A 12047-nucleotide genomic window follows, 5' to 3' on the forward strand; every position below is an offset into this window, starting at 1 on the left:
GCACAGGATAGAGTAGCATGGAGAGCTGCATCAAACCAGTCTCAGTACTGAAGACCACAACAACAACAACAGAATCGCAGTGGAAAATCTTGTAATTAACGTACTGCACAAAAACAGAGCAACATCCGCCATGTTAAAACGCCACAGAATAGGAAGGCAGCTGCACTATACGAATAGAAGTTGACGTTTTTAGCGATGTACTAACTGGAGATTAGATATGTTTGGGCCAACTGAAAACGGATGGAAACCGGAAACGGGTATTAGCATAAATCCACAAACATAAAATGTGGCTGGTTGCTGTATTTCTTAAAATAACCTTTAGCAGATTTTATAAATATTTTAGAAATGTTTATATTAGATTTGGTATACAGAGATACCACACAAAAAAGTTTGCGACAGTTGGTACCAGAAATACAGTAGACGTCCACCCGCAGCAGGAACATCGCTGGGCGCGAACCTATCGTGCTTCCCTCAAGATTCACGCTCCCTGGAGCGGCAGCGCCACCAGGAAGTAACCGTGCCCGAGCAGATATTGTCGGTAGCAAGTTGTCAAGTGAGTACGAGTCCTGCAGAACGTTAGTCGCATCTTCAAGTCTTTACTTCGTCGAGTGTAAGGGAAACAGTGCCTGATAGATAGACGGTGGTTACTCCTCACTAGAAACAGAACAGAGAATAGAATTATCGCATGTGGACAGAGACTGCCTGCCTAGAGATTTAACTGTGTACTGTTAGTTGGGAGCTGTTCGTCGTATAGCATATCAAGGCAGAAGATTACTTTTCTCCCAACTTAAGTTCAGAGAACAGTTGTGTTCATGGAACATGCCGTCAACCAGTCTTATCAAAACTGAGTAATATATTCATATTTTATTATTCACTATTCAGTGTCACTTTATTGTGTGTGTGTGCTCTCTAGAACTCACGCACCCGGTCCACCAGGACACCTATATTAGCCTTTTTCAGCGGCAGTGAGATTTTCATTAGTGAACACCCACATGTACAACATTAGAGTAATAGTTTGTGTATTGGACTAGTTTGAATACACGTAACATAGTGAGAAAAGGAAACTGAAATATACCCTTGGACTGAGAAGAAGAACTGCAGGGGGAGAAAACTACCCTTTAACTTTTCATTCAGTACACAATTTATACAGAGGCCATTTAGCCACCAGTAATTTTTTGATGATTAAAGGTACATAATTTGCTGGATGTTAAATACTAGTTAAGGTGGAGCATTTCGGTAACCAGGAATTGTTATCACTGGAATCTTAGGAGAGTCAAATGAACTTTTGAGGTACCATTTCATCTATTTGTACCTAGTGTAACAATGTTTCTGAACCCTCCCAATGGTCGTATCTCAGTGAGGGTAAATAAAGCTTAAATGCCACGTATGAATGTTTGCAGTACATTGAAAACAGCTCTTGTTTTATTGAAGCAAAGCAACAATGTACACGTGTAGGTAATGGAATGGTTGTACCTGAGAGAGTAAATAAAGCTTAACTTCCACGTACGAATGTTTGCAGCACATTGAAAATATCTTTTTTTTATTGAAGCAAATCAATAATGTGTAAGTGATGGCATGAATTTTCATTATGATAATTAGATCTGCGTACTGTTACACTTGACAGGACCTTAAGGATGATGAAGAGGAAAGATTGACTGAGTTTGCATTATCAGTTCAATATTTATACAGTTGTTGATAAATTAAACAAAGAGATATAGATTCACTTAATCGAACAACCTGTCCAAATAACTGGAATCGTAATTTATCATAGCAGTGCCTTTGTTAGTCAAAACTCAATGCAATAAAATGAAGGCTTTCACGACCGGGTGACATGGCTGTTGATATACTTTCCGGGATGTGAGGTCGTGGTCCAAGAACTTTTCTGCACCTAGGAGCAGAAAAGTTCTTGGACCACGACCTCACATCCCGGAAAGTATATCAACAGTCAATGCAATAAAGCCAAATTAATTTAGTGCAATAATAAAATATATGCAAGGATAAAAGAAAAGAGTTGAAACAGACAGCTTCCAATTTATACTGCAATTATAAATAAAGTACTGAAATTTAGTGCCATAATAAAATATATGCAAGGATAAAAGAAAAGAGTTGAAACAGACAGCTTCCAATTTATACTGCAATTATAAATAAAGTACTGAACAGCAATAAAATAACCAATTCAATTAAAATCGCAATCCATTATTTACTCAAGACTCAGTTCAATTTCAGTTTTAATCATTTTATAACATGATAAGAAATCAAAATGTTGAATGAAGTCGGTGCAAACCCAGTTAGTAAAGATCTGAGTTTACACAGACAGGAACCATCAAGACAACATAGCTTTCCCCTTGTAGTTCACAGTCCTCTGCCATTGCATCCTTCCATCAACATGCAGGTTGGTATTTGAACATTAGCGCACCTCAGCACATACAAATACAAGTATGCAGACTAACGTGAAACAGTTCAGTATTAGAAACAGGAACCAATATTTTCCTATTCTATTAAAAACGTTTGGTACTTCTCATACCCACAACCAGTCTCATAGTACGGTAATCAAAATGTGAAACGATATCTAGCCAATCATACACAATAATTACACCATTTGTATCACATACACTGATCAGCCAGAACACTGTAACCACCTACCTAATGAAATGAAATCACCCACCTAATAACAGGTGTCCACTTTTTGCACGGATAATAGCGGCGATCCGTCTTTGGCACGGAAGCAATGAGGACTCGGTAGGTCGCTTTATGGAGTTGGAACCACATCTGCACACACTAGCCACCTGATTCCCGTTAATTCAGATTGGGGGAAGGGGGGGGGGGCGTGCGATTGATGAGCACTGACCCTACGTTGAACCACATTCTAGATGTGTTCGATTGGGTTCATATATGTAAATTTTTGGGCACAGCACTTCAATTTCAACTCGCCACTATGTTCCTCGAACCACTCCATCACACTCCAGGACTTAGGAAGTGGCGCATTACCTTGTTGAAAATGGCCATTGACCACGGGAACCATGATCGTCATGAAGGGGTGTACATGGGCTGCAACCAGTGTACGAAACACATTGCCAGTCATGGTGCCCTGCACGAGCTCCACTGGACTCGCGGATACTCACGTGAATGTTGTTCGGAGTGTAATGGAGACGCCGGCAGCTTGTCTCTATCCCGCAGTACAGGCGTAATAAAGCTGTTCCCCTCTTCCCATCGGCATGATGAAGAAGGTATCGAAATTCAGCAGACTATGCAACGCTCTGCCACTGCGCCAACGTCCTTTGCCGATGGTCACCGGATCATTTCAGTCGTAGTGGCCGATAGATGGTGTCAACATTGGCACATGGTGGGGTCTCGGCTGCGGAGGTCCATCGGTAGGAGTGTTCGGTGCACTGTGTGTTCAGACACACTTGTGCTCTGCCCAACATTAAAGTCTGATGTTAGTTCCGCCACAGTTCGCCGTCTGTCTTGTTTTACCAGTCTGTTCAGTCTGCAATATCCGACATCTACACTCCTGAAAATGGAAAAAAGAACACATTGACACCGGTGTGTCAGACCCACCATACTTGCTCCGGACACTGCGAGAGGGCTGTACAAGCAATGATCACACGCACGGCACAGCGGACACACCAGGAACCGCGGTGTTGGCCGTCGAATGGCGCTAGCTGCGCAGCATTTGTGCACCGCCGCCGTCAGTGTCAGCCAGTTTGCCGTGGCATACGGAGCTCCATCGCAGTCTTTAACACTGGTAGCATGCCGCGACAGCGTGGACGTGAACCGTATGTGCAGTTGAAGGACTTTGAGCGAGGGCGTATAGTGGGCATGCGGGAGGCCGGGTGGACGTACCGCCGAATTGCTCAACACGTGGGGCGGTAGGTCTCCACAGTACATCGATGTTGTCGCCAGTGGTCGGCGGAAGATGCACGTGCCCGTCGACCTGGGACCGGACCGCAGCGACGCACGGATGCACGCCAAGACCGTAGGATCCTACGCAGTGCCGTAGGGGACCGCACCGCCACTTGCCAGCAAATTAGGGACACTGTTGCTCCTGGGGTATCGGCGAGGACCATTCGTAACCGTCTCCATGAAGCTGGGCTACGGTCCCGCACACCGTTAGGCCGTCTTCCGCTCACGCCCCAACATCGTGCAGCCCGCCTCCAGTGGTGTCGCGACAGGCGTGAATGGAGGGACGAATGGAGACGTGTCGTCTTCAGGATGAGAGTCGCTTCTGCCTTGGTGCCAATGATGGTCGTATGCGTGTTTGGCGCCGTGCAGGTGAGCGCCACAATCAGGACTGCATACGACCGAGGCACACAGGGCCAACACCCGGCATCATGGTGTGGGGAGCGATCTCCTACACTGGCCGTACACCACTGGTGTTCGTCGAGGGGACACTGAATAGTGCACGGTACATCCAAACCGTCATCGAACCCATCGTTCTACTATTCCTAGACCGGCAAGGGAACTTGCTGTTCCAACAGGACAATGCACGTCCGCATGTATCCCGTGCCACCCAACGTGCTCTAGAAGGTGTAAGTCAACTACCCTGGCCAGCAAGATCTCCGGATCTGTCCCCCATTGAGCATGTTTGGGACTGGATGAAGCGTCGTCTCACGCGGTCTGCACGTCCAGCACGAACGCTGGTCCAACTGAGGCGCCAGGTGGAAATGGCATGGCAAGCCGTTCCACAGGACTACATCCAGCATCTCTACGATCGTCTCCATGGGAGAATAGCAGCCTGCATTGCTGCGAAAGGTGGATATACACTGTACTAGTGCCGACATTGTGCATGTTCTGTTGCCTGTGTTTATGTGCCTGTGGTTCTGTCAGTGTGATCATGTGATGTATCTGACCCCAGGAATGTGTCAATAAAGTTTCCCCTTCCTGGGACAATGAATTCACGGTGCTCTTATTTCAATTTCCAGGAGTGTATAATGAGGGTTGGCTGTCCAGTCCCACGACGTCTGGACTTGGATTCGCCTTGGTTTCGCCACACCACACCACCCCTCGAACAGCCGACAAGTCGTGCAGTTCCCGAAATGCTCGTGCCGAGCCTCCACACCATCACTTTCTGCCCTCGATCAAACTCAGATTGCGCTCCTTCCCCATTCTACGCACTGACAGCACGCTCCATGATATTGCACGCACCGTGCATGTGTCTGTGTAGCAGACATTGCTCGCCAGATGACGCTGCTGCCGCCTAGACGGGTTTTTATCTACAAGGTGTTACAAAAAGGTACGGCCAAACTTTCAGGAAACATTCCACACAGACAAATAAAGAAAAGATGTTATGTGGACATGTGTCCGGAAACGCTTAATTTCCATGTTAGAGCTCATTTTAGTTTCGTCAGTATGTACTGTACTTCCTCGATTCACCGCCAGTTGGCCCAATTGAAGGAAAGTAATGTTGACTTCGGTGCTTGTGTTGACATGCGACTCATTGCTCTTCAGTACTAGCATCAAGCACATCAGCACATAGCATCAACAGGTTAGTATTCATCACGAACGTGATTTTGCAGTCAGTGCAATGTTTACAAATGCGGAGGTGGCAGATGCCCATTTGATGTATGGATTAGCACGGGGCAATAGCCGTGGCGCGGTACGTTTGTATCGAGACAGATTTCCAGAACGAAGGTGTCCCGACAGGAAGACGTTCGAAGCAATTGATCGGCTTCTTAGGGAGCACGGAACATTCCAACCTATGACTCGCGACTGGGGAAGACCTAGAACGACGAGGACCCCTGCAATGGTCGAGGCAATTCTTCGTGCAGTTGACGATAACCCTAATGTCAGCGTCAGAGAAGTTGCTGCTGTACAAGGTAACGTTGACCACGTCACTGTATGGAGAGTGCTACGGCAGAACCAGTTGTTTCCGTACCATGTACAGCGTGTGCAGGCACTATCAGCAGTTGACTGGCCTCCACGGGTACACTTCTGCGAATGGTTCATTCAACAATGTGTCAATCCTCATTACAGCGCAAATGTTCTCTTTACGGTTGAGGCTTCATTCCAACGTGATCAAATTGTAAATTTTCACAATCAACATGTGTGGGCTGACGAGAATCCGCACGCAATTGTGCAATCACGTCATCAACACAGATTTTCTGTGAACGTTTGGGCAGGGATTGTTGGTGGTGTCTTGATAGGGCCCCGTGTTCTTCCACCTACGCTCAATGGAGCACGTTATCATGATTTCGTACGGGATACTCTACCTGTGCTGCTAGTACATGTGGCTTTACAAGTACGACGCACCATATGGTTCATGCACGATGGAGCTCCTGCACATTTCAGTCGAAGTGTTCGTACGCTTCTCAACAACAGATTCGGTGACCGATGGATTGGTAGAGGCGGACCAATTCCATGGCCTCCACGCTCTCCTGACCTCAACCCGCTTGACTTTCATTTATGGGGACATTTGAAAGCTCTTGTCTATGCAACCCCGGTACCAAATGTAGAGACTCTTCGTGATCGTATTGTGGACGGCTGTGATACAATACGCCATTCTCCAGGGCTGCATCAGCGCATCAGGGATTCCGTGTGACGGAGGGTGGATGCATGTATCCTCGCTAACGGAGAACATTTTGAACATTTCCTGTAACAAAGTGTTTGAAGTCATGCTGGTACGTTCTGCTGCTGTGTGTTTCCATTCCATGATTAATGTGATTTGAAGAGAAGTAATAAAATGAGCTCTAACACGGAAAGTAAGCGTTTCCGGACACATGTCCACATAACATATTTTCTTTCTTTGCGTGTGAGGAATGTTTCCTGAAAGTTCGGCCGTACCTTTTTGTAACACCCTGTATAGCAGGTTGGTGGTCATAATATTGTGGCTGAACAATGGACAGCGAACGTAGCACGTAGTCGGCAAAGAAATTAATGTCGGTTGTAAACACAGTGTAGCAACACACTGTTTACCAATAGCTGTCAGATAGCGTCAGTTTAATAAGAAGCGTATTACATACAGTATCTCACCATCGAAGCTACCCACATACACAACATCTGGCAGATATCTTCTGTGTCTAAAATAGAAGGAATGTTGACACACTGTAACAGGTTATAAACGCCTCAAGCCTGCTCAACTCAGCGGACACACTTTCACTGGTGCACGTACTCGGATTAAGAAGTGTGTAAGTCTGGAATGCAGTCTTTTACCCTACTGTCCGCCTGCTTAGCTGTGTGGTACCGTGCTTTGTCTCCTATGCAAGTGGGTCCGGGTTCGATTCCCTGCCGGGTTAGATATTTTCTCCGCTCGTGGACTGGGTGTTGTGGTGTCATCACCGGCGCGCATGTTGCCCGATGTGGCGTCGAATGAAATAAGACTTGGCGGCTGAACTTCCCCGAATAGGGGCTTCTTGGAAAACGATGCCATACGCTCATTTCCATTTTTACTCTACTATTCAATCTTTAAATTGAAGTAGCAATGGCAAAAGATTGAGGAGTGATATTAAAAGCCAACGTGAAATGGAATCAATGATAAATTTCTTTGATGATATTGCTATCCTCAGTGAAAATGAAGAAGAATTACCATACCTGTGGAACGGATTAACAGGCTAATACTGCTAGATACTGCTACGGTCGCAGGTTCGAATCCTGCCTCGGGCATGGATGTGTGTGATGTCCTTAGGTTAGTTAGGTTTAAGTAGTTCTAAGTTCTAGGGGACTGATGTCCACAGTAGTTAAGTCCCATAGTGCTCAGAGCCATTTGAACCATTTGAACTGCTAGATATCGACTGACAGCAATTCGAAGACAGAAGAAACCTATGAACGTAGCAGAAATAACAATAACGTGAAAATTAACATCCTAATTGGCTATCACGAAGGAGATGAAGTTAGGAAATTCTTCTACCTAGGCAGCAAAGTAGCTCATGACGGACACAAAAGGCAGACTAGCACTGGAAAGAAGTGCATTCCAGGCCAAGAGAAATCTACTGGCATGTAACATATGCCTAAATGTGAGGAAGAACTTTCTGAGAATATACGTTTGGAGTACACCACGTACCATAGTGAAATGTGTTCTCTGGGAAAACCGCAAGAGAAGATAATCGAAGCATTTGAGATTTGGTCCGCCGCTCGTGGTCTCGCGGTAGCGTTCTCGCTTCCCGAGCACGGGGTCCCGGGTTCGTTTCCCGGCGGGGTCAGGGATTTTCACCTGCCTCGAGATGAATGGGTGTTTGTGTTGTCCTCATCATTTCATCATCATCCAGGAAAGTGGCGAAATTGGACTGAGCAAAGGTTGGGAAATTGTACGGGCGCTGATAACCACGCAGTTGAGCGCCCCACAAACCAAACATCATCATCATCATCTCATTTGAGATTTGGTGCTACCGCGGAATTAGGTGGACTGATAAGGTACGAAATGGGGAGGTTCTTCGCAGGATGGGTGAGGAAAGGAGCCGGCCGGTGTGGCCGTGCGGTTCTAGGCGCTTCAGTCTGGAACCGCGAGACCGCTACGGTCGCAGGTTCGAATCCTGCCTCGGGCACGGATGTGTGTGATGTCCTTAGGTTAGTTAGGTTTAAGTAGTTCTAAGTTCTAGGGAACTGATGACCACAGATGTTAAGTCCCATAGTGCTTAGAGCCATTTGAACCATTTCTTGACGAAAGGAATATATGGAAAACGTTAAGTAGAAGAAGTGGCAGGGTGCTAGGGCATCTGTTTCGATATCAAGAAATAATTTCCATGGTGCTAGAGGGAGCTGCAGAGGATAAACACTGTATATGAATCCAGAGATTGGAATACATCAAGCAAATAATAGAAGACATCGGTTGCAAGTAATACTCTGAGCTGAAAAGGCAGTCACAGGAGAGGAGTTCGTGACGTGCCGTGCCGCATGAAACTAGTCACAAAAGTGTTGGCTATATACGCTCTCGGACATCTGCGCCAGGGGATGAACGTTCCCTCGACCAGAGGGTCATGCGTCGCTCGGCGGAAGCACACCAGCGGGAGGTAGTGCGAACATAGGAAACGACGCAAGATAGTGTCATACTTGCCACAACATGTAGTATCGTAAGGGAAAAACCTGAGGGCAAAAACATAAATTGTTGTTGATGTGGTCTGATTCCGTAGGCACTGAAAGCTGAACTAAGATGCATATCAGCTCAGCCGAAATTTTTGCGGAGAACCTAACGGTATTCCGAAAGGATAGGCTAAACACGGTTGGCGATGGCGTAATTTATCTTGTCGCGAAATTGAAATAGGTAGTTCCCGTCGGTTATTATGGGCAGAGGTCATTCTTGGCAACCTGAATAAAATTATAATTGGATCCTCTTACCGACCTCTTAATTCAGATGATACAGTTGATGAAAGTTTCAAGGAACACTCGAGTTTGATTTCAAACACCTACCCGTCTCAAACGATTATAGTTGGTGGTGACTTTAATTTACCGTCGATATGTTTGCGAAAATACATGTTTAATTGCGGAGGTACGCATAAAACATCATCAGAAATGGTGCTAAACGCATTCTCTGAAAATTAATTCGAGCAGTTAGTTCATGAGCCCACTCGAATTCTAAAAGGTTGTGAAAACACACTTGACTTCTTATCAATAAATAATCACGAGTTAATAACGAGCATCAAAACGGATATAGGGATTAGTGAACACGGGGTTGTCGAGGCGAAATTGAATATTCTAGCCCCCAAATCCTCCAAACATAAATGAAACCTATACCTATTCAAAAAAGCAAATAAATATTCACTTGACGCCTTCTGAGAGACAATCTCCACTCCTTCCAGATTAATAATGTAATTGTAGAGCAGATGAGGCTTGAATTCAAAGAAATAGTGTCGGTAGCAGTTGAGAGATTTATACCAAATAAATTAACAAACGACGGAGCTCATCCTCCTTGGTACAGAAAACGCGTCAGAACACTTTTGCAGAAACAACGAAACAAACATGCCAAATTCAAACAGACGAAAAATCCCCATTATTGACAATATGGTACAGAAGCTCGAAATTTAGACCGGACTACAATCCGAGATGCTTATAATAGTTTCTACAACGAAACTTTGTCTCGAAACCTGGCAGAAAATCCAAACACTTTCTGGTCTTATGTCAAGTATGTTAACGGCAAGAAACAATCAATGCCTTCTCTCCGCGATAGCAATGGGCATACTATCGAAGACAGCCAAAGCACACTTATTAAACAAAGCCCACCGAAATGCCTTCACAAAATACATCTAACTAAACATTTCAGAATCGGTATCAAGAACAGCTGCCAACATCAGTAACGTAAATATCCTCTGAGTAGTGAAGCAGCTCAAATCACTTAACAAAAGCAAGTCTTTTGGTCCAGAGTGTATACCAATTAGGTTACTTTCAGAGTACGCTGATGCATTACCTCCATACTTAACAATCACATACAACCGTTTGATCGATGAAAGATCCGTACGCAAAGACTGGAAAGTTGCATTGGTCACTTCAATATTCAAGAAAAGTAGTAGGAGTAATCCACTTAATTACAAGCCCATATCACTAACGTCGATATGCAGCAGGATTCTGGAAAATATATTGTGTTCGAACATTATGAATTACCTCGAAGAAAACGGTCTGTTGTCAAACAGTCAACATGGGTTAAGAAAACATCGTTCTTGTGAAACACTATTAGCTCTCTATTCACATCAAGTGTTGAGTCGTATTGACAAGGGATTTCAGATCGATTCCGTATTCCTGGATTTCCGGAAGGCTTTTTACATTGAACCACACAAGGTGCTTGTAGTGAAATTGCGTGCTTATAAAACATCGTTTCAGTTATGTAACTGGATTTGTGACTTCCTGTCAGATAGGCCACAGTTCGCACTAATTGACGGAAAGTCATCGAGTAAAACAGAAGTGATTTCCGCCGTTCCCCAACGTAGTGTTATAGGCCCTTTGTTGTTCCTTATCTATATAAACGATTTGGGAGACAATCGCAGCAGTCATATCTGGTTGTTTGCATATGACGCTGTCGTTTATAGACTAATAAAGTCATCAGAAGATCAAAACAAATTGCAAAACGATTCACAAAGATATCTGTATGGTGTGAAAATTGGCATTTTACCTTAAATAACGAAAAGTGTGACGTCATCCACGTGAGTCCTAAAAGGAATTCGTTAAACTTCGGTTACACGATAAATCAGTCAAATCTAAATGCCCTAAATTCAACTAAATACCTTGGAATTACAATTACGAACAATTTAAATTGGAAGGTACACATAGAAAATGTTGTGGAGAAGGCTAACTAAAGGCTGCGTTTTATTGGCGGGACACTTAGAAAATGTAACAGACCTACTAAGGAGACTGCCTACACTACGCTTGTCCATCATATTTTAGAATACTGCTGCGCGGTGTCGGATCCTTACCAGATAGGACTGCCTGAGTACATCGAAAAAGTTCAAAGAAAGGGAGCACGTTTTGTATTATCGCGAAATACAGGTGAGAGTGTCACTGAAATGATACAGGATATTGAAACGTCCCCTTTGAACAATTTATACACGACTGTGCTTAAACTGACACACAATATTTTTAGCGCAACGCAATCTGACTATCAAAGATCCCTGCAGAAGAATGGCCCTGAGTAACATTAAACTATACCTTTCAGAAATCACTTACCTCACAAAAATCTTCGTTACTCGAACTACTGCAATACTGCGAGCGCCACTACTGCCAGCTAAATAAAAGATTCAAACTACGGAAGGCACTAACTACTGATAGAGATAGTTAGCAAATGAAAGATATTAATAGAGAACAAACAATGTATTTACCTTAATATCATCACAAGTAATAATATATGTCATTTCAAAACTCCGCCATCTCTCTCCTCACATCTACCACTGCTGGCGGATCACCTCTAACTGCGCAACGCTACGCGCTATTCACATCCAGCTATAGCAGTTCATGACAACAATGGCAGACAACAATGCAAACTAGCCACAGGCTGCACATAGCACAGCAGGTGATTTTCATACAGAGAGCACTACGTGGCGGCGGCGTTGTCAATATAAGAACCTAAACAGCCTATGCAATAACAATGCATTCGTAATTTCTGTTTGAATAAGTTCTCTTGGTTCTTGACT

Source organism: Schistocerca cancellata, chromosome 1, assembly GCF_023864275.1.
Source record: "Schistocerca cancellata isolate TAMUIC-IGC-003103 chromosome 1, iqSchCanc2.1, whole genome shotgun sequence".
NCBI lineage: Eukaryota > Metazoa > Arthropoda > Insecta > Orthoptera > Acrididae > Schistocerca > Schistocerca cancellata.